Raw genomic sequence first — 25,864 nt, forward strand, 5'->3', positions numbered from 1 at the left:
TTACTTTGCGGAAATCCAAAATTATACGAATTATTTAAGTTTTCTTTAGTGTTAATTCCGTCAATATTTGTTTTTAAAACAATTCGACACGTGTCGAATTCGACACATGTAGAGGCGAAACACGTGTCGAATTGTTTTAAAAACAAATATTGGCGGAATTAACACTAAAGAAAACTTAAATAATTTGTATATTAAGAGAATGTATATATAATGTATTGACCTTATACTCGAGAACTGTTAGACCAATTGAAAAATTGAAATGACCGCTGAACGGCACACAATATAAAGTATGAAATGACCACTCCGACAAAGAATATAATAGTACAAGACTTACGGAACAGAAATAGTTACGTTAGTGCCGGACAGGTGGCGCTGGTGGCAGTGATAATTTCTCTTTTGATTATGGAGGATAGAGGTAAGGAGAATCGTATGTATAGTGAATCTTTAGTCGACAATGATGTTAAAATTTTAATTCGGCATATTTCAATTTATCTACAATTACTGCATTCATATTTCATACCATACCCTGTGCCCACACCAGCGCCATGGTGGAAGATTTTTGAACTATTATTTGCATACAGTCGGACACTTTTTCAACTTTTCTCCCAGTTGAGATGATTCTAATCTCCTATATTTTTGAACCATACCACATGAGTAAATTAAATGTTACTCACGATTGAAACACTAACTAATATGATTACATTGATAACTGGTAGATGGCGTTACTCCCGTTAGTTAGCCAATTTATTTAAATTTTACTATGTATAACAAAATAACAACAGAAGATAAACATAGGTATTTCCCAACTAATTTTTATTAAATATATTACCTTATAATTATATATAACAAGCTGAAATAGATTTCAGTCAGTAGCGAAATCATTAATAAATAATAGTACAAAAGTCAATAGCTGTCCATTACCTACACGGGCAAAGTAAAAAACTAACCGATTATTTATAATTGCGAACGAAAAATTCAAAAAATCTTATAATACCAACGGTTAAATCAAATAATGGTAAAATAATATTTTTTATGGAAATAGGATAAAATTCGAGTGTTGATATTCTGTTCGACAGATAGTTCAATTTTGTGTTTTCATAACACCTTGACTTTTAAATACGAACTAATTATAATCAGCTTTTTAATGCCGAAACTAAATGGGTACATTCAATAATTTTTAGTCTAAATTTACCAGATATTAGTAGATAGTGCCTCTAAATATATCCATTGCGTCCTATATCGTGTGACCCTCCTCCAGATTGGACCCACGGTTAACTTAATTTCATCATCCCATCTGGTAAACTGCCTACCTCCGTTTCGCTTGCCATCCCATGGATACCATTGGTTTACCTTCTGTGTCTGGCATCAAATACCCTGCCAACCTACATTTCTGTTGATCTATTCTTTTCAGTATGTCGGTGAGTTTCGTTTTTGTACAAAAGTTATAAATCTTAGACGTATAAATACGTCTAGATAGTCTCTTGCTGTTAGATAACCGATAAAAACAGGCCAGGAATACTAGAACTTGAAATTTAGTTTAGTATGAAACGTGCAGAGATTTGACATAAGTTTGAAATAGTAGTAATTACAGTATGGCGATTGGCGACGAAATATAATCCGGCTAAGTTAGAAAGCGAACAGTTGTTTAAAACATAGTGGATTTCGGTTATCTCCGTTTTTTACAAGATTATAGCCGTCATCTGTCAATCTATCAATGACTGCGCGTTTCATACAATCGAGTGAATCGCTTTTTCCTTAGTTTCGCTACGCTGCATGGTGCACTGCAACATTACTGTATATGAAATGAACAAATTAATAATGTCACCGAGCTAAGCCACGCAGGTAATATAGATCCAATCTTCCTCTTTATTTATATGTATTGACGTCAACTCTTATAAATATTCAGTGATACAAGACACAATCAATATTATCATAAGCATTTGCGCTTCGCTTTATATAGAACAATGTTTCGTCGGTTCTATTCTGCTGTTACCGTGTAGATACTGAAAGGCCTACTTAAACTTTTATTTACCAGGTATGTCATAAAGACCATGGAAACCTTGAGAGGCTCATATTGGTCGGAAAAATAGATGGGAAGACCAGATCCGCTCTGCCCTCGACTCTACGGTTCACAATGCCTTTCACACCGCCAGAGACAGGAATAGATGGAGAGCGATCATACGTGAGAAAGTGATACAGAGGGGTGGTCACGACCCTCAGTACTGAGGATTACGACGCAGGGAGGAGGAGAGGATGTCATAATAGATAATATGAGTGGTACTTATCTTCTTCAAACCAAATTCTAGTTATTTTATTTCATTTAATGAACTTAATTAATCTCTTAGACATTACAAGGAAAACATAATATGTAGGTACTCGCAAAACCTGTCACATTTATGTGCGAGCAGTTAGTTGGCATAAGATTAATTAATGACATATTATTATGATACATTTAACACAATTAATTATAACAGTCTTCAAATGTTTTGAGTTTCTCTTGATGTTGGCTAAGATTTGTTTCCGATAGAGTCGACACGTGTTCAGTTTCGTTTCAGCATTCGGCAAATCAATGTCTGCTAAGCCTTGGGTAGACGAAACACCTATTTACATTTGGATTATTATGGATTACCGCAAAATAACACCTAATTAAGTAAACTTTCCTAAATGACAAGGTTTAAAAACAGCTATATATTATGGGTTATTATGTTTAGGCAGACCATACTTTTTAATGGAGGTAGGCTTATGCAGTATTTCACGTCCTAATTTGATAAATCTTAAAAATGCGTCTTGACCATGATACTTTGAATCTATAATGTCATATTTCCAGTTTGAAGGTTTTGGTGTAGTGGATGTCCTTTACTAAGACGCCATCAATAGTTTTATATTTGACTATTTTATACCAATGGGAGGCTCCTTTACACCGGATGCCGGCTAGGTTATGGGTGCCACAACGGCGCCTATTTCTGCCGTGAAGCAGTAATGTGTAAGCATTACTGTGTTTCGGTCTGAAGGGCGCTGTAGCTAGTGAAATTACTGGGCAAATGAGACTTGAAAACTTATGTCTGAAGGTGACGAGCGCAGTTGTAGTGCCATTTAGAATTATTTTTTCAAATATCTTGAGCAGCACTGAACATCATCAGGAACATCCTGCTCGTCTCGTCCCTTATTTTCACAAAAAAAAAAAACCTTTGATATAAATTAGTTAGACACCAACTCTTTAGATTATATTTTTGGCAAATTGGTTATTTTATGATAACTATAGCTATAATCAGGTGCATTTTCTAACTGTTAATTGTGTGCAATCATCGTGTAAAGCCGTTAAACGGTATATTGGGGGATGAATTCAAACAGGCCTCAATCTAGAAAGATCTTCATGATACCAAGCCGTCTAAAACACGTTTCTAATGGAATATTCTTGATCTTATTCATCCCTCCCATTACTCAAAGTTAGGGGCATGAGGTGGAAAAAATAAGATTGAATAATCTTCGTATTATAACTCTTTTGAAGTAAAATAAATAATTAAAGTTAAACCTGAATTTGCTGATATAAATGATTAATATATACGCCCGTTTTGAAATATATATTGATTTTGCTGTCGCAACTCTTCCAATAAATTTTATTAAAAACAGCGCGTTTCATATCGTTTGTATGCGGCGAGGAAACCGTCTCTAGTGAGATCCCTGACGACCTGTAGAGGAACAGCACAGGGCGCCATACTCATACGCCTTTTTGAAATGTATAGGTATTTATTGTATGTATGAAATAATAAAGTATATATTAAACGCATTGACGCCTTTGAGATGTGATGCTGGAGAAAGATGCTTCGTATCCCCTGGACAGCATTTCGGTCTAATCTCTCCATACTGCGTGAACTCAGGATTGTCTGCCGAATGTCTGCGCGGAGTTTTAGAATACTTCGGTCACATCACAAGGAAGGACGATGGAAACCTTGAGAGACTCATTGTGGTCGGCAACATAGATGGGAAGAGGCCTCGTGGACGCAGTCGAACACGATGGTCCGACCGGATCCGCTCCGCTCTCGACTCTACGGTTGCCCAATTGCACAATGCCCTTCACACCGCCAGAGACAGGAACAGATGGAGAGCGATCATACGAGATAAAGTGATACAGAAGGCTGGTCACGACCCTCAGAACTGAGGATTACGACGCAGGGAGGAGGAATTTATTGGGCCGGCGAAATTGGCACCGGATCGAATAACAGTAAGCGGTAGATAATTCTCCTGTGAACGGTTTTGTCCTCTGAATTCACATCGAACCCGTCTTACATATCGCTATTGCCCTATAATTGTTTTCGCTCTTACGATAATGAATGAATGAATAAAAAAATATTTGTAACAGACCTTTACCACACGATTTAAAACAGAATAGATAACTAACAAAATAATACATTCCATTAGTTATAAAGAAAAAAGGCACTGTGCAACAATAATTGTCTCCTAATGGAGCTAACTCAGTAATAAGCTGCACTGGCGTAGTGCCAATGTTTTAGCTGGTTGTCAGTAGCCCCAACAATGGACTCGTGAAGTAATGCAGCTAATAGTCATTTGTTAATTTATAAATTTTATTGAATAATAGATAAAAAATACACGAAAATACTCTAGAAAAAACATATTCTCAAAGTGGGCGGTGAGAAAAATAAGGTTGAGAAACTATGATATAAATGCTTGCACCTACCGGGATTCGAACCCGGGACCTCTAGCTTAGTAGGTAGGATCGCTAACCATTAACCTATGCAGGTCGTCAAACAAATCTGGGTATTTATATTAACAGTAATCTTACTTTCGAATTTTCAGATCGACTGCTCGACCCCGCGTGAGAACCTAATGAAAATCTATTGATCGATATGTGAACCACCACAATCAACCACGTTTTTTACGTGGCGAGCTGATTTTACAGTTCTCCACGTGTTGGAGGCTACCCACCATGAAGCGAGCCAAGTTGTCCAAAACTGTACATAAACAACAGCTGTCACACTTATCTAGTGTCAATACAGCTCATCGCGCCGTAATCTACTGATAGCGTCCACATAGTGACCGTAGCCCCACGTCATCTACTATTACCATTCTTAATGCTTAGCAGGATCATCTGTCCAGTAATAAAATGTTCTGACTCAAATATCATCACAAGATGACTTAAGAGTACCGTGATACCAACCCGTTCTCACGCGGTTTTCAAGGAACTTTCTTCCACGTGTGGAATGAGCTTCCTTTTACAGTGTTTCCGGGGCGATACGACATGGGTAGGTACTTTCAAAAAAAGCGCGTACACCTTCCGTAAAGGCCGGCAACGCTGCTGTGATTCTTTTGCTGTCACTAGAAAATGTGGACGGCGGTGATCACTTAACACAAGGTACGCTCTTTTGTACTCCTTTTCCATATAAAAAACACGCACTGCACGCCTTCCAATATATTCTTGAAAATGTGTATAGTAGGACCATTAGCGAATTTTCCTAGAAACTGTAATAATCATAATGTTACCACCAGAAACAAACTTGTTAGCCTACAAGTCGGTTAATTCGAATTAGTAAGTCTTTTGGTGGGCGAGTTATTTGCTTCGACATGATCCCAGGAAAAAAACAAATGTGATATGTACGAAATTCAAAAGAATTGTAAAAAAAACACTGGAATCTTGACGAACGACAGAAAAACACCGCCGACCATACCGTCAGAGCTGTATGCAGGATGAACAAGATAACTTTCGAAGAGCTCTGTTTTCCTTGGACTTCCGAGTGTTTCGAAGAGCTTTTTGACCTAGTTCCTGCCGCCGAATCCCACCTGCACACGACATGCCACAAATTAGAATATCAACCCCACATATCTGTGTAATAACATGTTTATTTAGTCTATAATATTATATTACACTAGCTGACCCGACAGACGTTGTTCTGTAGATAAAAAAAGTTGTTTTATGGGAATTTGCCAATAATATTTCAAAACATCAAGAATTATATCGTAAAAAAAAGGTTGTTATAATGAAATTGTTTCACAGCGGAACTGTCAAACCGTGCGTCACTAAATTCTTTCATAGAAGATATTTCCATACAAAACAAATATTGAAAATAAAATAATTATGAGTCCCAAATCGAAATAAAAACTATCCTATCTCTCAAGTTGGACCAAACTGCACTCCATGAAGTAATCCCCATTAAAATCCGTTCATTGTTTAGGAGTCCATCGCGGACAAACAACGTGTCACGCAATTTGTATATATATAGACTAATACGTAGGTCACACTAAAAGTTTTGCGTAACTTAAAAAAACCAACATGTTATAACCAAAATATTATGTTTATTGCTATTCAAAGACTCTCCTTTACATTTTTTTCATGCGATCGAACCATATTTTAAAACAGGAGGACCACAGATCTCAAGGCTTGTTTTCTACGTGCTGATTTAACGCTATCACTGCCTCTTCGGAATTGGTAAAAGTGAGAGGTTTTCTCATCGAATCTTTGATTTTAGGAAAAATACAGAAATCACAGGGTCGAGGCTATGTGCAGGATGGGTGACGAGTTGTATTTTTTCGGAAGCTAAAAATGACTTAGTTTTGTTGGCCGTGTGTGAAGAAGCGTTGTCATGATGTAGGAGAACGCGGCTTTTTGGTCGTCTTTCGCGAACATTTTTTAACGCCTTGGGTAAACAAATAATAGAATACCACTCGGCATTAACACTCTTTTGATCTTCAAATGGAATTTTGCAGATGGGACCCGTAGCTGAGAAAAAAATGCGATCATTTTTTTACCAACGTTGCCTCACATTTGTTGGCCTGTTCTCATTTTCAAACACCCATCCACAAGATTGCTGTTTTTATTCGGGTTCAAAACAATAAATCCACGTTTCTTATCCTGTGACAATGTCATAAACAGCTTTAGAAAGTCCGTGGTCGTACTCCATTAACATCTGTGAGCACCAATCCACGCGAGCCCGCTTCTGCTCCGCTGTCAGTTCATAAGGGATCCAACGACAGCAAGTTTCCGAACTTCGTTCAAGTTTCAATTCTTCGTGTAAAATTTTCTGAATTTGACTCATACCAATCCCCAATAGTCCTCGAATTGTCACATAAGTAATACGCGGGTATTCTGCAATAAGCCGCTAGCATTAGTCAAATTATTTTCGTTGACAGCAGTTGAAGGCCGCCCTTCGTAATGCGGCAGTCTTGCGGAGAGAGAGAACTTTTATAATCATAAAAAATCATCGCTCTAAAATCTTTTCAACTTAATTCCATTTTCGTTGCGTACGTAGAACTTTGATATGTGATAAAAAACAATTGACAAATGATTTCCCGTCAATTGTTTGGTAACTAAGAAGGTTGCAACGTTTTAAAAATATAACATTCGAAATTCAAATACTTCCGATTAGCTATTAGTGCAAAACTTTTAGTGTGCCCCATGTAGAGTATGTTAAAATACTCTTTCTATAAAATTGACTTCTTAGCACATGTGCTAAATAGCATGCTATTATTATAACTAGAGACCGGATTATATGCTACAAAAAATGTCCAAAATATGCAAGTAAAATAACTAAAATATGCACGAAAATCCATAAAAAGGGCCAAAATATGCATATAGTTATATAACAGGCACAAATAAAAAGTCATATTTTTAAATATTTTTATTTTATTTTATAAAGGCTTGTACTGACAATCGTATTCGTGAAAAAAACTATTACGAGATATACCTACTTAGGTAACAATGAAATTTAAGATTTACCTTTAAAAATATGTACCTACTACTAGTTTGTACTGTTCTAAATGTTCTGTAGACAAATTGTGTCTACGATCGCTTTATAAATTTTTGTAAGCGGAAAAGGAACGTTCTACGTCTACCGATGTTACTGGGCAGAATTTAAATTTGAGTGCAATGTTTGGGCGTACTATAAAAGCATCGAACGATGAGCGAGATCGAGGGAAATATGCATTATAATTATTTTTTTTTTTAATATGCAACTATATGCATTTGCATATTTAGCACAGATGTGACAAGTATTTATAGGAATAATCATATTAAGTAAAGCATTGGCGAGGGCTGATAGTAATGTCGAGGATAAAATGGTTTTGTGGACGAGTTGTAAACTCTGTTTTTCATTTCGATTGCGAGGAAATAAAACAGTAGGCAGTAGAAGTAAACAGTAGTATGGATATGGACATTTTTAACAATTTTAGCAAATTTGAAGAAATTAATAAACATAAGAAAAAACATAACCTGTTTCTCGCCGCTTTCTTTTTAATCTTACGACATTGATATTAGGCTTGGGCTCCAGACCTACGCAGTCTACTATTAAATTAATCTTGTAAAATATATATTTTTTTAATTAATTAAATAACTGAAAATGTATTTTAATTAAAATGTTAATATCTTTTGTGTCTTAAAAAACACATGAGCAAATAAATTAAAGTAAATATTATAAAATAACAAATTCTATCTCTGAACTTTTTATTGTTTGGCTGTATGGCTCATTTTCTTTGCCTTAACATAGACACATTTATGAGTAGATACTTTTGTGCACTTGTGCACAAAAATCGATTTTGTGCAGCCTATATCGTGCACAAATAAGAAATTTCAGAGCATGAGAAGTGAAAATATATTTTCTTAGTGCCTAGTGTATCTTCTGCGTCATTGCCCAGCTTGTCTTTTGTTCAATTGCAGGATTACTCCGTTGGTGTATGCAATGAATTGGATTGCGTAACGATATTCCAGTACAGACATAGGTTATTTCATTACAAACTAATCATATCGTTAACTTGTAAATTATTATAAGTAGCAATCTTATATATAAAATTCTCAGGTCCAGGTGTTTGTTAACAAACTCCTCCGACAAACATCTATTTTTCATACTCCTAAATGATAAGAGTGACCCGACCGGTCTACGTTAGGGGTCTAAATATATATTTTTATTTTATTTGTAATTTTTTTTAATTTTTTTTATTACGATTCAGCATAAAAAAATGCATAAGACTTCAAATTTTCACCCGTTTACGATCGACACCTATTTTGAATAGCGATTTTTATATTATTCTGTTCCATCTACAGATCCGAAAGAGGTTTGCAAGATGGCAATCGAATATATTAATTATTATTTTAGTACTATACATTTTATGTACTATTTATTTGGCAGGTCTGAGAATCGGTGGTCATTAATTTATTATACCCCAAAAAAATTTTTTTTTTATTACTTTAAATGGCATTACGACGTTTGCTGGGTCAACAAGTTTTAATTAAATAAATTGTCCAAGCTAAAAATGCTAGCTCACGTATAATTTAACAGTCACACAAATTTGCAGTAAATCGAAGGACTTATTTTGATGTATCGTCATAGGAAAACTATTGAAAAGTTCTTATGAATGAAGAAGATCTTTATGTGTAGATTTAAAAAAGATATTTTAAGACGGCAGCACTTATTACTACTTCTTAGACACAATCCATTGAGAAACACACGCAGCAATACCATAGAGTACCTCACACAGAGGTCCGTCAAAACAGTCTAGACAGGGCAATCGTGCGGTAAGTACGGGCAAGAAAAACTGCCCATACCGGCCTCACCTACTAAAGGGTTGTCGTGTCGCACCCGCTACTATAGTATTATTATAAATACAGTTTTAATACACAAATAAAATTTGAAAAACAAAATTTTATGAACGATGCGGGATTCGAACCCAAGACCTCCGGCGTTCCGTGTCGCTGCTCTAACCAACTGAGCTAACCGTTCGAGTACCGCCTCGTTATAAAATTCTGTTTACTTTGTTCAACTCTCAGGTTGTGGCTTCATCTACAAGATCCACTTTACAGTTGATAACCTGCTCAACCCCAATATTTGCATATAGGAAATTGACTTGAAATGTCGCTGTTGTAAATCTAGAAGTGAGGGTTATCACTTTAAACAAAAACATAATATATACAGTTTTAAATTCCGTATTTAGTCTAGAATAAAGAAAGGAATGCAGTAATTATTCATTTCCACGGTACAAAGTAGGTACATTGATTTAATCAAATTAAGTCTTTTTTCTCTTGTTTAAAGTTGTTCATTTTATTAAGCTATTGCGTAATTTAGAAGTTTTTTACCCCCAGTACCACGTCTCACACCCTTGAACATGACCTGCAGAATATTGTATATTATAATACTGCACCTCCACACGTCTCCGTCAGAAACACAAAATAAATATGGCAGTGTGAGAATTAATAATAATAAGTATTTACTATGAACATAATAAAATAACAATTATTAAACTAAAGAAAAATAACAAAAACATGTCACAAAAGGATACCTTGCAACACTGCTTTTCAGTGGGTACGGGCTACTAGTAGCACGTCGACCTGTTGACTGCAGCAGTCGACAGCACAATCCCTTTTGTAATAGGACCTTATGAAAGTGAACATAATTTTATTAATAACACATGTAAAAATAACGTAAAGATTAACTTTAATTTAAAGATTTTTTCTTAAATATAACTTAATACTTTTTAAAATGAAAATGAATTTATTTTGGAAGAAAAACTGACAAAATTCACACAAAAAGTTAATGAGAACAAAATATATGCTTAAATCTAATACTTAACTTACTTAATACAAAAGAAACAAAAGCAAAACTTTATATGGCAGTGGTCTTCCAAAACTGGAGTCCACTCAGTTATAGTAGTGTCCATACATTATGAGCACAACACTTATTTTCAGTGACCCCACTGTTGTGTGAAGTTTGGAGATGAACTGACATATTTTAAAAGAAATAAATGTGGCACTAAAATAAATATTATACAAAAATAGATTCACAAAAAATAAACAATAATAATTACAAAAATAATAAAATATGTATGTATATATATATATAAGGAAGAAAAAAAAGTAAAATATACGAGTAGCTGTTTTATACAATACAATGAAATTTAAACAGTGCTCACCAAGGCGGGAGATGTAGGGTCATTGGTCATTAATATGTATTTTTTTAATTTTTTTCTAAAATTCGAGACTGTATATAAAGCCCGTAGCGGAGGTGGTTAATTATTCCAGCACTTGGTGGCATTATACTTGAAACTTCCCCTGAAAGCCGCAGTGTGATGCTTGGGAGGGCAGAGCTTAGCCTTTACAATGTTCCTTGTTATAAAATAAATAAATAGATTCAAATCTCATGTTAAAAGTAAACTAATTGAGAAAGCTTATTATAAGGTAGTTGATTATATTAATGACAAGAATGCTTGGTCCTAAAAATATCATACCTATATTGCTCTCAAGTGCCCTTGATTTGTTTTTAATATACTATATGTTTGACATTAATGAGTGTAGTCTGTATCGATATTGTATAAATTTTAATTTAATTTGTAATGAATTACATTCGTATATTTTATATACATATTATTTGTATTTTTTAATGATGTATAAATTATTATTGTAATTATTTGACGTGAAAAAGTGTATTTTGAAATTCCTACTTTTAATAAACTGTTTTTGATTTGATTTGATATGATTTGATAAAATTCAACACCCTGCCCTCATTTGCCCATAACAGTTATATATTATTTACTGTGTGAAATTATTGTATTACTGTTATTTAATAATTTTTATGCGTGATAATTAAAATAATGATAATTTTTTAATGAAACGGGTTCAGAGACCCGTTTCTTTTACCTCAAATCAAACTTTTTTGATTTTTAAGTGGTAAAAATACCTATAAATACTGAGGCACCATTTGGAGCAACTTCCATGAAAGTTTTAGTCCGACAGGCACCTAATTCTTTAAAATAGGATAAATAAAATAGATAGAGGCGAAATAAAATTGACTTCGAAACGTCATTTTCTTTGTGCTGTTGGTATTTCAAAGGGAGTTTTGGGATGTGTGTGTGGTAAAGGGATATTGTGCATATTTTATGAAGGGTATAAGATATATACTATATTATATAAATAATAAACTGTGTTATTAATAATCGCGAAGTAAAGTTTTTTCCAAATTTGAAACTTTTATATTACCTTTGTCACTACAGAATTACATGACAGAGTAATTTTAACTTGGAGTAACTTTTCATTGCGTTTATAAGACAGAGTGTAAGGAATGATAATATTTGAAGGCACGGACGAGTAAAAAAATAAGGACTCCGTGTCACCTTTCATAACAGTGAGGCACCAAAACAAGCCGGTAAATGTGTAAATATATAGCCCCATGCATACACTTACACTAATAAAAGCCGATCGGCCGCCATTATGAGATTTGCCAGCGTCTGTGACAAATCAGTTTGCGTCGCAATAAAATATTTTAAAAATGCCGTCGTGCATTGTGAAAAAGTGTAAAAACAATAATATAAAAGTATTTGTGGATATATGATTATTTAAGGGAGAAAAAATTGTATTACTCGTATACCCCGTAACCGCACACACACTAGCATAAAGGTGCTTCAATTGCTAATATCACGGCGCGGAATCCTTTTTTTACTAGTCCGTGATTTGAAGGGTACGAAATGCATGCACTTGCATGTATAAGATTTTTTTATTGACGCAATAACCTAGGGCCAATCACTGTATTTGCGCAGTTAAATTTTTGATCAAATCAGTGATTCATTCAACTCATTGTGAACGCAAACACTTATGAATTTCTGATGCTGACACCACGGGTGTAGAGCATTGCACTGTATTACGTATTACAAACTTTATTTCAGGTGTGAAATTACTCTGCTGCTTTTCTGCGAGGCAAAAGACTGCGTAGGTAACCATAATAAATACATATGCTTCAATTGCTAATATCACGGCGCGGAATCCTTTTTTTACTAGTCCGTGATTTGAAGGGTACGAAATGCATGCACTTGCATGTATAAGATTTTTTTATTGACGCAATAACCTAGGGCCAATCACTGTATTTGCGCAGTTAAATTTTTGATCAAATCAGTGATTCATTCAACTCATTGTGAACGCAAACACTTATGAATTTCTGATGCTGACACCACGGGTGTAGGGCATTGCACTGTATTACGTATTACAAAGTTTATTTCAGGTGTGAAATTACTCTGCTGCTTTTCTGCGAGGCAAAAGACTGCGTAGGTAACCATAATAAATACATATTTTATCTACTGTAGTAATAATAATAGTATATTTTATCACGAGTGCGGAAAGCCTGTCATTGCAAAGAGTTCCGACAAATGTCTACCCGAGCCGAGGCGCAGCTGAAGGGGAACCCGTGAGGGTTGACAGTCGGAACAAGTTGCAATGACGGTTCCGCACGTGTACTGAACAACTATTTTAATACAGTTGCGAAAAATGAAGCAATTTAATAGAATAATAATAACACAATAAACTCGACGAACTAAAATGGCGCCAACCGTAAAAGAATATAAGCAAAGTTTTTTTTTATTTCTTCACCCATTTTGGGTAGGCAAAGGGAACTATGCCCATACAGCCAAGTCTTTAGTAGATTTTTTTTATTGATATGAAATGAAAATGAAATTTAATGAGATGAAATGAAATAAAACCTAACCTTACTCATTAAATCTGATATTGAAAAAAATTAGTAGCTTCTATTTAGAAATATTTGCATAAATCATAAAAACTTCGTGGTTGGTTTTTTCTTTTTAATAGACATTATTTTGACAGTTGGGAAAGAGAACGCACGAGTTCGGAAAAGGTAAAGAAAAAGCACGAGTATGTAATAGCCCACATCCTGAACGCTATACATCCCTGCAACTCCACTTTTTGAGCAACTGTATTAAAAAAATATTGAAGGCTTATTAAGAGCTTTTCCGACACTTAGTTATCACCGCAACATGAAAATATTTGAAAGCATTAAATTAGGTACATAACCAATTTATTCGCAAAGGCACCTTTATTTTTTTGTCTCCTAATTTTAGTGCTGGTTGTATTGACTTAAACCCTTTCCCTGTAATGGACAACGAAACAAAATTAACTACTTATTGGGTGGAAAATTCGATTCTTGAAGCCAGATCATTTTTTTTTTTGTAAATATCTAGGTAAAAGGTTACGAAGATTACATAAATAAATAATTTGTAAATTGAATTTAAAAAAACAAAATTAATAAATAATAATGGTATTGTAAATATAGTTATAAGATGTGTTTTGTTTGAGTAAATGACATTTTAATCAATAAATTGTTCATATTTTTTATGATTTATTTAATTATAACTTTTTCAAGATGTGGAACCGATATATTTGTCGTACATCACTTTGCATAAGAGAATAAAATACTGAAATTTTAAAGATTGATTAAAAAGAGTGGTAATAAGTTTCTTGCCACATCTTGTAATAAGCTAAACTTTTCCGAAGTAGAAGTAAACAATTGGTAAAAAGAATGACCGTCAAATAAAGTTGTATTTTTCGCCCTTAATGAACATGAATAAATTAGAATATTAGACACGTCACAGTAGAAACCAGATTTTAACATATCTAGGTCGCAATTAAATAAACCATTTCCAATTTATCCCCCAGAAGACCCAAATTAGTGCGCTTAAAATTAAAAAGAACCCCTTTGTGGAATGGCCGCTCTTTGACAACACTTTCCTTAAAGCCTCGCCTAGTATCGGAATACTGGGTCCTGAAAACTCAAGCGAAGAAGAAGCTGGGCGTCATAAATAGAGCACGGCAATACTTCAACCTTCAACATTGAAGCGCACAAAGCACAGGCAGCGAGTATTGCTGTCATCCCTGGTCTAACGCACCCCAGTATCAGCTTGAACTTAAAATTATCGGGGATCGAGTGCTCTTTGAATGGCTAGAACCTCACTTGGCGTTGCTTAGAGACGTCGCTTCATTGTCTTTGTCTTCTACCGCATCTACCTATGGGAGTATTCCGAAGACCTGTCTGACTTATTCCTGCCGCCCAATTTCACCTTCGCACCCGTCCTTACTCTCTAAATGTGTGACGATCCTCCAAATTGCGGTTTTCAAAGAACTTTCTTCCACTTAATACAAAGCTATGGAAGAGAGTGAAATGATACGACATGGGTACCTTCAAAACAAGCGCATTCCTCGAAGGGCGGCAATGCTCCTGTGATTGCTCTGGTGTTGGAAGAGAATGTGTGCGGCAGTTTGTCCTCCTCTTTTATAAAAAACAATCGGTCCGTCTTCATTGACCTTCTGTTTGTTCCGGCGTCTTGACCTATGTAGACAGAAAACACACTGGCAGATATTATTAATACGTATTAATTACTCAAGTAAGTGATTTTTGTTGCATCAGATATATAATTGAAACACTAGCACGCAATTAATTATCTAGCTCCTAACTAGTCATAGCCAGTGAGTTCAATCGATAATAGATCAAAATAGAATAGAAACAAAGTAAGTTACAATGTAATAAATAGTAAACATGTTGTGGCCATTACTGAGATAAGTATTGTACCTAATTGTAATCGATAACCTATATTATGAATTGAATGTAATATGGTGACTTTCGTTGTTTGTTACTATAACAGACTGACAGTTACGAAGAAGTGCGTAAATCGTAAGCAGGACTGAGGATGAACGTTACAATTTTTCGTAAGATCTCGCAAAAAAGATTTCCATTTATTTAAATTGTAATTGTAACGCATGATAAATTGTCCTTTTAACTATCTTTAATCACCAGCTTAAATGCACTTTTTGTTACAGATTTTGAGAAAAAGGACTAATTATTTGAAGTGGAATTTGCTAGAATCACACCTAGGGTTTGTTGTTACACTGTTAGGGGATATTTTTGTTTTCTTAACAACTTTGGCTTTTTTCCCTTGAGTAGTCTGCAAAATGGATTTTTTAATTTCTTTAGCTCGTCACCTCCTTTTTTCTTGTTCTTGAGTTTCAAGCTTGTTTGGAACTGCAACTGCAAACTGCAGTCATGATTTCCAAATTTACTCTTTCTGGTTCTGGTTTTGTTAGGGGCTTAACTTGGGACACTAGAAGCTGAAGAGGTTAGAAGTTTGTTATAAATAAAAGAAAGTTGCCGATAGAATAGCCACATGTAATTCTGAAATACTTGCAGATGGTAAAGTTGATACAGAAGGAGTTCTCAACAATAATGGGCAAAATAGTGCAGCTGGTGCAGCCTTATGATGCTCGTACCTCCTCTCTAGGCACAGCCAATCATCAGTTGTCTGTCTGCGTGATGATGGTAAAGATGATATTGTAATCATCTGACGAGTTGTTGACGGAATAGGGTCTGGTAGTGAAACTGCAACTTCACTGCGTGGGGGCAGTAAATTATCAGTCAAAATCACCTGCACGCAAGATGATGATTATGTGGGCGTTACATCTGACTTGATGAAATAGAGACTAGTTAAAGAATATTGCCTAGTTTAATGATATTTGCAATCAGGAGAAGGGAATAAAACCACTTTAAGAAATGGCGTCTTAAAAAAGCAGAAAGTACGTTATTATGGTGTCAATAACAAGTCAACTTAATAAATCTTCATCAACTCATTAATTTTACAATTTTAAGACTACTTCCTGTTATTTTCATCATAAATTGATAAACATCAGCATGTAAATTACATTGAGAGTGTTATTATTATGTGTGGGCTATGAGACAGCAATTTCATTGGCACCTACAAACTGTATGATCAACTTTTTTTGTGGAGTACCCACGTTACGTGAACTCATGTTATGTGGAGTGATAAGGTAACACTCACGAGACTCTATAACATCCATAACGACTACTTCTGGGCTCGAAAGAAGCCACACGTTTCACAGGAGAGCTACTTGTAACATCAATAGTGTCTGGGTGACAGGCACGTCGCGTGAATGGTGACAATTATTAAAAGTTTTTGCAAACCGATTTTGAAGAGACTAGAAGGCTTACAGAAGGCATATTACCAGAACTAATAGTATTGTGTTCGAACATGACGGAGCGCCGGCGCATTTAGCACGTGGAAGTCGGCTGTGGAGGACCTATTGGAACAATTCATAAATTACGTCACACGAATTTCATGATTTTTTGGCCCTTCCCCCGTCCTAGTCACAGCTGGTCAATTTGTGAGACCCCCCAACTAGAGTGATGTCACATACAGTCCACTTCAAACCTCTCTATAGTTCAAAGTTATCACGAGTTCCTATAAAATCTCTTTATAAAACGAAATCTTTTTTTTAAATAAGGGACGAGACGAGCAGCACGTTCAGCTGATGGTAATTGATACGCCCTGCCCATTACAACGCGGTGCCGCTCAGGTTTCTTGAAAAATCCAAAAAATTCTGAGCGGCACTACAATAATTGCGCTCGTCCCCTTGAGACGTAAGATGTTCAGTCTCAATTGCCCAGTTATTTCACTAGCTATGGCGCCCTTCAGACCGAAACACAATAATGTTTCCACATTACTACTTCACGGCAGAAATAGGCGCCGTTATGTTACCCATTATCTAGCCGGCATCCTGTGCAAAGGAGCCAATTACCAAGTGGTAATTCAAACGAAAAATCATTGCTACGTAATAAAACGACACGTTAATTCGAACTCATCGGCGTCAAACACTCGACAATTCAAAGTTGCAGAGAGAAAGATTTTGGATACATTTTGAGACAAGTTCTCTTTCGTTGGTTATTTAAACATACAAGTAATTGAACAGTCTGAGCCGTAGCAATGTGCTTAGAAGCAAACCACTTTAAAACTTTTGTCATTGTTTAAGAATAGCAGTTAATCTATATATATATATATATAATAACTGCTATTATATATTCGCCGAGTAGAGATCAGCCAAGAACGGATTTAAAGAAATTCCATCCACAAGAGTTTTTTTTATAACAGAACTACGTCTGTCGGGTCCGCTAGAAAATGATAATTGATCAAGACTAATACTCGAATTTTTATTTATTTTCTCTCAAATATTTCGAACCATTTGATATTACAAACACTAGATAATTCGTCGCTCGAATTAACGAGTGGGCTGTATTTTGCAATTTAACGTTTGGAAATGTATGTTTAAACTTTAAACAGTAGTTTTCCGAAATTATTTTTATTTCCATTTAAATTATTTTTCAATAACATCTCAACATTAAGTCAAACAAAGGCATGAAAATTAACAAAACATAATTAAATAAAAATTATATTATATTTGCTAGTTAAGTATGTAATTTAAATTTAGTATTTATTGTAAAACTTAGATATAAAATATTATATTATGAAAAAAATGTGATTTCACAAAATTTGGTATCCCTTGTCAAACTTCGTCGACCCCCTCCCCTACCCCTTAACGTCTGACGTAAGGAATTCAATTTAGGAAGTTTATGGATGGCCCCTATATATCCTCCGACCTTCGTCGCGCGATGTTTCAAATGACGTAAAGTACCAAGTGTAGTCCACAGATTGCCCAACTGTGGTCGAAATGACGTTTTATGCACATATCTTATGTCGAGGTTAAAATACAGCAAGCTGTTTTCATATAATGTCATATCTTTAACCCTCTTTTGGGCTTGTTAGATTTTTTTATAACATCCTATATATAAAACTTCAGTTACTCGGCATCTCGATCACATGATTTTTATGCATTTCACTTACGGCCGTTTTCAAAAACGTATCTCTAGTTACGGATACATTGCTGTCACCGTTTAGTGACAAGATCTTATCTATCCATAGTTATGTCCAATATAGCTATAGTCCAATACTTTATGTCGATAGCTTATTGAAATGTAAGTAAGCTTAAAAGTATATATAACCGAAAACTATTCCACCTCAATTTTTTTTAATGCATATTGCCTCAGGGCAACCCCGTGCCATATTGTTTAAAATGAAATTGTTTAAACAATTGCAAGGAATTGTTATTTTTCAACTGGACAAATGTGTTTTATATATCTAAATATTTGTGTCTGTTGCATCATTTTACATTTGACATATTATTGTAATTTGAAATGATTTGTAAATCGATGTAGGTACTTAAATGTAAATCTGGATATAAAAGAGTGGCAATGAGTTTCTTGCTACTTCTTCTCATTAGCTCAACCTTTTACTAAGTAGCGGTAGATTCAATAAGAAAAATATTTAATTTTTTTTTGACGTTCATAAGTGTCATTTCCGTGACCTACTTGAATAAACTGATTTTGATTTGATTTAGTGAAATACAAATAAAAAAGATCCTATGACTTTTCAAGATTAAGTTAATATTTTTAGAGATTTCATTTCATTTTTAATGGTTCGAAAGATTCAAATTAAGGTGTTATTGTCGCATGAAAAATATATGAATTCGTGATACAATAGGTCATAGTAGTATTCTTAATAGAGATTTTAAAACTTTCATTGTTTATACCTGTTTTGTTCATTTCCCGCGTTCAGAAATATGTATCACTTACGCGCTGTATCGGACTACAAAGCTAGTTTTGTTTACAACGAACGACGATTCAACTATAAAAGAACACCATTACAAAAACGAGTGCCAGAGAAGCATTAGCAAGGGATAACTGGCGTAGAATCGTTCGTCGTTCGACGTGACCACGACTGCTCTGTCAAGAGTAATCCGACGAAGAAGAAGAAGACAAAAACGATTATATAATAAGGCCCGTATTCCAGAATAATTCAAATGTAAATACTAATCCCCCTTATTCATAATAGTCTGCTAACTTAAAGCATTGCTAATTCTCACTCTGTCTTCTTCTATTCACCTAAGTCAGAATGAGATAAAACACTCCTTAGCGGCTGTTTAAAGTTAGCGGACCATAATGAATAAGGGGGATAATCTACGCACAATAATAAAGACTGAGACAACAATATACTTAATGGATTACGTCGGACGTATTCCAGGGATACCTGTCAAAGATAACGTCTTACCACAAGCCTAATCTGCCGATGTTTTATTTTAAATAATATAACAATAAAACCGTATTCGGTATTGTTCCTATGAACTAAAAGACTTTATAAATGTTTTCTTTAGTAAATAAGGACTTAGTAAGGATTATTTTCCGTTAGTCCTTATTTTGGGATCTTTAAATTACAGGGCACGACTGTTCCAGCCTAGGAAAAAGTTTGAATATCGGTGTCTTAACCACCCGGGACCCTGGTGTTATATCTGTACCTATCGTCTACCTTCTAGCCAAAAGGTACGATCTAACCTCCGGTATTCCCCGAACCAGCACTCCAAGGGTCGATTTCCCAGGGGTTGACATACACAAAAACTGATTTTAGCGGTCGACGAGGTCTAAAAATCATCTTCTTAAATAAGTTCCGATTTAAAACTTAATATTACGTGTACCAACTTATTATAAAAGTATAATTGTGACACTTTTAAAATAGCCGGACGAGTGCCTTACATACCGAGGGTTCCGTACATATTATTAGGTACCAAATATCTATCTATATGATTATACTAACTAGCTGCTCCGACAGACGTTGTTCTGTAGATAATAAAAAAAAATACTGTTTTATAGGAATTCGCCAATAATATTTCTAAACATTTACTTCACAATTATTAAGAAATGCTCCCTGTTGTTATAATGAAATTGTTTCACAGAGGAACTGTCAAATAGTGCATCACTAAATTCTCTCATAGAAAATATGTCCATACAAAACAAACATTGAAAATAAAAATAATTATGCGTCCCAAATCGAAATGAAAACTATCCTATCTCTCAAGTTGGACTAAACTGCACTCCATGAAGTAATCCCCATTAAAATCCGTTCATTAGTTTAGGAGTCCATCGCGGACAAACAACGTGTCACGTAATTTATATATATTAAGATTATAGAAAAGGGGCAAAGGTTTTTTTTTTAACTCTTCGTCATAAATCTAAAACCACAGAGTAGCTAAAACTATGCATCATAAAAATAATTAAAAAACTGTTTAAGCTTGTGCGTATGAACCCTTTCAAACGATATCCCACATGACACATATAACTCAATTCGAAATAAGAACGCGGTTCCTTGCATTACGACCCTGTTTTTTTATGATTTAATTACTAATCTATAGTTTTCAGACTTTTGCCTATTCTTTTAGTATTCAAATTCAAATATTTTTATTCAAAACTAGCTGACCCAGCAAACGTTGTATTGCCATATAAAGTAAAAAGAAATAATCAAGAATGAAAAATTTTTGGGGTTTAAAAATAATTGACGACCGATTCTCAGACCTAACAAATATTAAATCGTGCATAAAATCTACCAACTATAGGTAGCTAAAATTATGTTTCCTGACAAAGACAGAAAGATATAAAGATTCTAATTAGTTATTCATTTTAAACTATTCTTTCAATTTGATTTCTGAACAACGGGGGACACATCAAAGGAAAAACAATGTTGTTGTTTTTATGTAATTCCGAGCATTATCACATTTAGTCACCTTTTAAACCTTCTCTGGAGTTCCACGAGTAATTCAAGACCAAAATTTGCCAAATATATATAGATAGATAGGATTTGGCATCACGTATTGAAAGTCAATAACTACCACTCATTCCAAAACTCTATATAAGACGGTATTACTTGCCTTCATAGTTCTGGCCCAATGGAGAACACCCTATAAATTTAATTCCCTTGACAAATATACGTTTTTTGAGATATAAACGGCTGTATCTTTTTTTAAGTTAACTTAGAATTTTTTTTCACACTTCAAAGAACTGTAAACTTAAGTACAAATAACGTTTTAATTTCTACTCGATATCTTCACGCGATCTCGAGAAAAAAGCTATTGACAAACGGATGGACGGACAACAAAGTGATAAGCAACCCTAAAAATCCCAGAAAAAAAAATTTTTAGAATTTTAAAGTAGTTTGGGGGTCCGAGGTAACAGCTGTTCATTTTGGAGAATGGGTCTCTTGCTCGGGTCTCTCCAAAATGTTTTAGGATCTCCTGGTCTAAATATTATACATACTAGAATCACTATTCACAGAAATAATAAAGATTCTAAGACACAGGATCGTATGTTTCTTCTACAGGATTCATGCTGAACTTGTATTATTAAAATATCGCCCCACGAAAGACTTACTCGACTAAACCGAATAGTAGGCATAACAAATCTATGTTTGTTCCTGATGTCAACATTATGATTATCACAGGTTCTTCATAACATTATAAAGAATATGTTTAGAGGCAAATGTTTATTACCAATTGGATGCGTGGCGTTTATCCAGTGTGGTTTTCAAGGAACTTTCTTCCACATACTAGAAAGCTGTGGAATTAGCTTCCTTGTGCGTTGTTTACGAGACGATACGACATGAGATTGGATACCTTAATAAAAAGCACGTACACCTTCCGTAAAGGCTGGCAACGCTCTTGTGATTCATCCGGTGTTGCAAGAGAATATGGGCGGCGGTGATCACTTAACATCAGGTGACCTCGTACGCTGGTTTGTCCTCCTTTTACATTAAAAAAATTAGGAAAATGGTTGACTCTAAATGCCATCTCTGCAACTTCCCGCTAATTCCATACTTAAACGCTTCAAATTGTACTTCTGACGATTTAAATTTTATTTAAGTAATTTGTGTTATTTTGTGTAGTAAATAGTTAGCTGTTTTATGTTTTAAAGCTCTTAATAAAAGAACTCAGAACATGCATTTGATAGTACGTATTCATAGCTTTTTTTTAATCTACCTGTCCGATATGTATTCAAATTCTAAGTTTGGTCAAGCCCATTCGAATGAAATGCGATTAAATCGGTCAAGCCGTTCAAAGCTTATAAGAGGTTTACATACTGGATGTGTACATACACACACATACATACATAAATTCACGCCTCTTTCCCGTAGGAGTAGGCAGAGACCACTTCTTTCCACTTGCTACGATCCTTACATACTTCTTTCGCTTCGTCCACTTTCATTATTCCTTTCATACATGCTCTCCGGTTTAGGGTACTCTTGACCTGGCCTTTTACACACACACACATACATAAATAAATAAATACAGACGTACGGACACCATCGCGGGAATAGTCAGAGAAGCTTCCTAGGACCTTAAAACGAAGAGATCTAATAAAAACTCGATTATCGAATCGAAAACTGGGTAAAACGATTTTGTGAAAATTAACAATTTTCTTAGCGGGACGTTAAAAATGTTTATTTCTTTAAATTTTGCTCTTAATGATGCACAGTTTTGGGGTCAGTGAAACAACAAACATGAACACAGATTTCGTAATGAGAACTTAGCATAGGGAACTTTGAATGTTTAATAGACAAAGTACCTACTGCAATTATGTAAACTAGTATTTCGGTAGGTACAGCTACCTTTCTCACAAGTTACTCATGTGGTAGGTAGCTATAACTTTACGAATTCCTACAGTTTTTCAACTGCGCATTACCAACTTGTTGACAAAATCACATGAAACTGATTTTTTTTAAATTTAAATTAAATGTGCCAGGTTATTTATTGATCGATGCTATGTACTTCTACATAGGAGGACCTGAATATTATGTAATAAGTCGAAACATTAAACTATATTTACAAAACTTTATATGATTACATGGAGTAAAAACTGTCACCACGAAGAACTGTAAGTACCTACGAAATTTACTTGCAGCATTCCGCTTTAGACAGCTAATGAAAAATGTTACCAATAAAATTATAGTCGATAATTTGAGGTACTTACTTCAAGAAGCTTTTTAAAACTATAAGGTATAAGTTTCTAAAGTTGTTGCCTCTTACTTAATTTATCTGTGCTGAGTTTCATTAGGTTCCATCGAAACAATATTCAAGTTACAAGTGCATATTGCGCCTTACACTAATTAATTTGTCGAGGATAAGGTTTCTTACATTCAATCTCAATTATTGATACCTATAAAGGTTAAAAAAATTTAGCAGATACCTTCAATCTTTACAATATTTGCAAGGCTGATAAACTCAAGTTAGCAATCCCCTGTTCGAAAGTCACACATGAATTGTGTTAAAATGAACAATAACTTTGTAATGACGAAGTAACGAGTTTTATAATACCGTTCGTCGAGCGCGGGCGATGTTGTAGGATAAGCCGAGACATGCCAGTACCGCAACTCGTAAGTGAGACTTGCGACCAACACGGAGCCTCGGTGGTCGGCCCCTTGCCTTCTGACAGCTGAACTTATTTGAATCATAACTGTTACTACACTCGGCCCGCGGTGAATCATCCTACGTTCGCAATATACATTTCTACATTCACAATTATTATTATCTACAATTCATTGACTTGCGTTGTACACGGCAATATCGCTTTATATCCTACTACTTAGTAAGAATGTTTTTCTCGCACTGTTTCATTGATAACATCAGAAGATTTTGTTGAAAAACACAAAGAAACCAGCTGTCAAAAAAGGCAGTTTTAAAATTGAAAGTTCCAATATGTCCTTCATTTGGGCAGTTACAAGCATATATTATATCGAGTTTTGTTACATTTTACGTTAGATTGAAACCGGTTCGGCCGCGGTTCTACAGCGCTTCACTCACCACAAATAACGATTCGGTGCGGAACTTTCTAACAGGTACAGATATAATGTTCGGAGAGAACAGTTAGGTTTACCTGCGGGTCGGAGTTGTGACTGCTGGATGCCAGTGCCACGTGCGCAGCTGCTTCTGGAGACGGGTGACCGCATGCAGGCCGGGATTGGTGCAATTTGATAAATTCACAAAAGTTGACACCGAATCACGTCCTATGCGTGGTCACCGGTCGGTGGTCAGTGGCCGTACGCGTGAACGATCAACGACCGCCGCCTCAGCTAACGGGACCTGCGCGGGCGACGGATGCTGTACGGGACATGGTTGCTCGTCGCTCGCAGTCGGGGCCCGCTTGGATAGGCCGGGACTGGTGCAATATCGGCCTAACGTAATATAGCGCCAGTCACCGCCCAGCCACGCGGGCCCGCTATAGTCTTCGATCATTCCTCACACAGTCAACATAAACTCGCGCACTATTGTAACTTGCTATCACATCAGAGCGCACACAAGATACCCGCACGACCGTCGGAACCGAAGTGCGCCGGCGCGGGTCGAGCGACGCGCGCGCAGCTGTCGCGCAGAGCTCTCCCGTCCGCCGCCCCGCCACCCGCTTGCTTCCACCGCGCCCCGCACCCCGCGCGGCCCTTTATCGTTCTGGGAAGTAGTTCCTAAACTTCCCGATCGTGTTGTCATTACTCAATCAAATATTCTCCCTAAATCATGGGAGAATTACGAAGTTTCTTTAACCTTTCCGCATCGGCCGTGCCCGCGGGCACTGGTAATTCAAAAAACAATGAGAGCGGCTGTGCCGCGGGGCACTTTTTTACCTCATCCAGTTTTCACCCTTATTAGGTGTACAAGATGGTTTATTTGCCTACGCAGTTATGAACGAGTGAATTCCCAAACACATTTCGATCCGTTACGATTCAAGGCCACCAATATTCGACGTCATAGCTTTACGGACAAAGCACTTATGTGTCCACTTGTTCCCGGCCGGCGCAGCGAGCGGTCGTTATCAAGACTTTACACGAAGATCGTTCTTTGTGGAGATTTAAGCTTTATTTTATAATTAACATATACTATTCATTACAAAAACATAAAAGGAAATAAATAAAACAAGTAATTAACAATAATAACAATATTTATTTTAAAATATACCTATTTTTACACTTTTTTTCGAATGAAAAGTCTGTGTGAAAAAAAAAAGAAAGACAATATGAATAATTTATACATGGTCTTATAGCATGTTTCAATAGCTTTCAGTGACAGTCACTCATATCACCCTAGTTATAAGCATTTTATAACTACACGTAAAATAATACACACGGGGAAAATGCCGCGAAATTGCCGGAAGCTTGCCGATCAATAGTGTACAGCGAGATCCGGAGCGCGCCGATCCGGAAAGGTTAAAAGGAAAGTTGTGATCCTTGACATATTATAGTTGAAAGGCGGCGGGCGGTCAGGTGACGTATGTTGTGTGCATAAACTAGCTTTTTGTATAGCTTAGATATCGTTATCTTGCGTGAGGTCGGTCTCAATGAATCAACGACTGGACTAATAAGTATGCAGAGCACACCC

General features: G+C 35.6%; 1 long non-coding RNA gene across 1 annotated transcript; it reads right to left on the reverse strand.

Annotated features, from left to right (window-relative positions):
• Nucleotides 1-889: 889 nt before the first annotated feature.
• Nucleotides 890-24,523, reverse strand: LOC126975487 (uncharacterized). Its single transcript, XR_007731731.1, has 4 exons — nt 24,372-24,523; nt 14,955-15,104; nt 10,282-10,376; nt 890-2,600 (listed from the first exon to the last, which is right to left on the reverse strand). It is a non-coding gene; the product is annotated as an uncharacterized LOC126975487 (long non-coding RNA).
• Nucleotides 24,524-25,864: the final 1,341 nt, after the last annotated feature.

This window comes from Leptidea sinapis, chromosome 36 (assembly GCF_905404315.1).
Source record: "Leptidea sinapis chromosome 36, ilLepSina1.1, whole genome shotgun sequence".
Taxonomy (NCBI): domain Eukaryota; kingdom Metazoa; phylum Arthropoda; class Insecta; order Lepidoptera; family Pieridae; genus Leptidea; species Leptidea sinapis.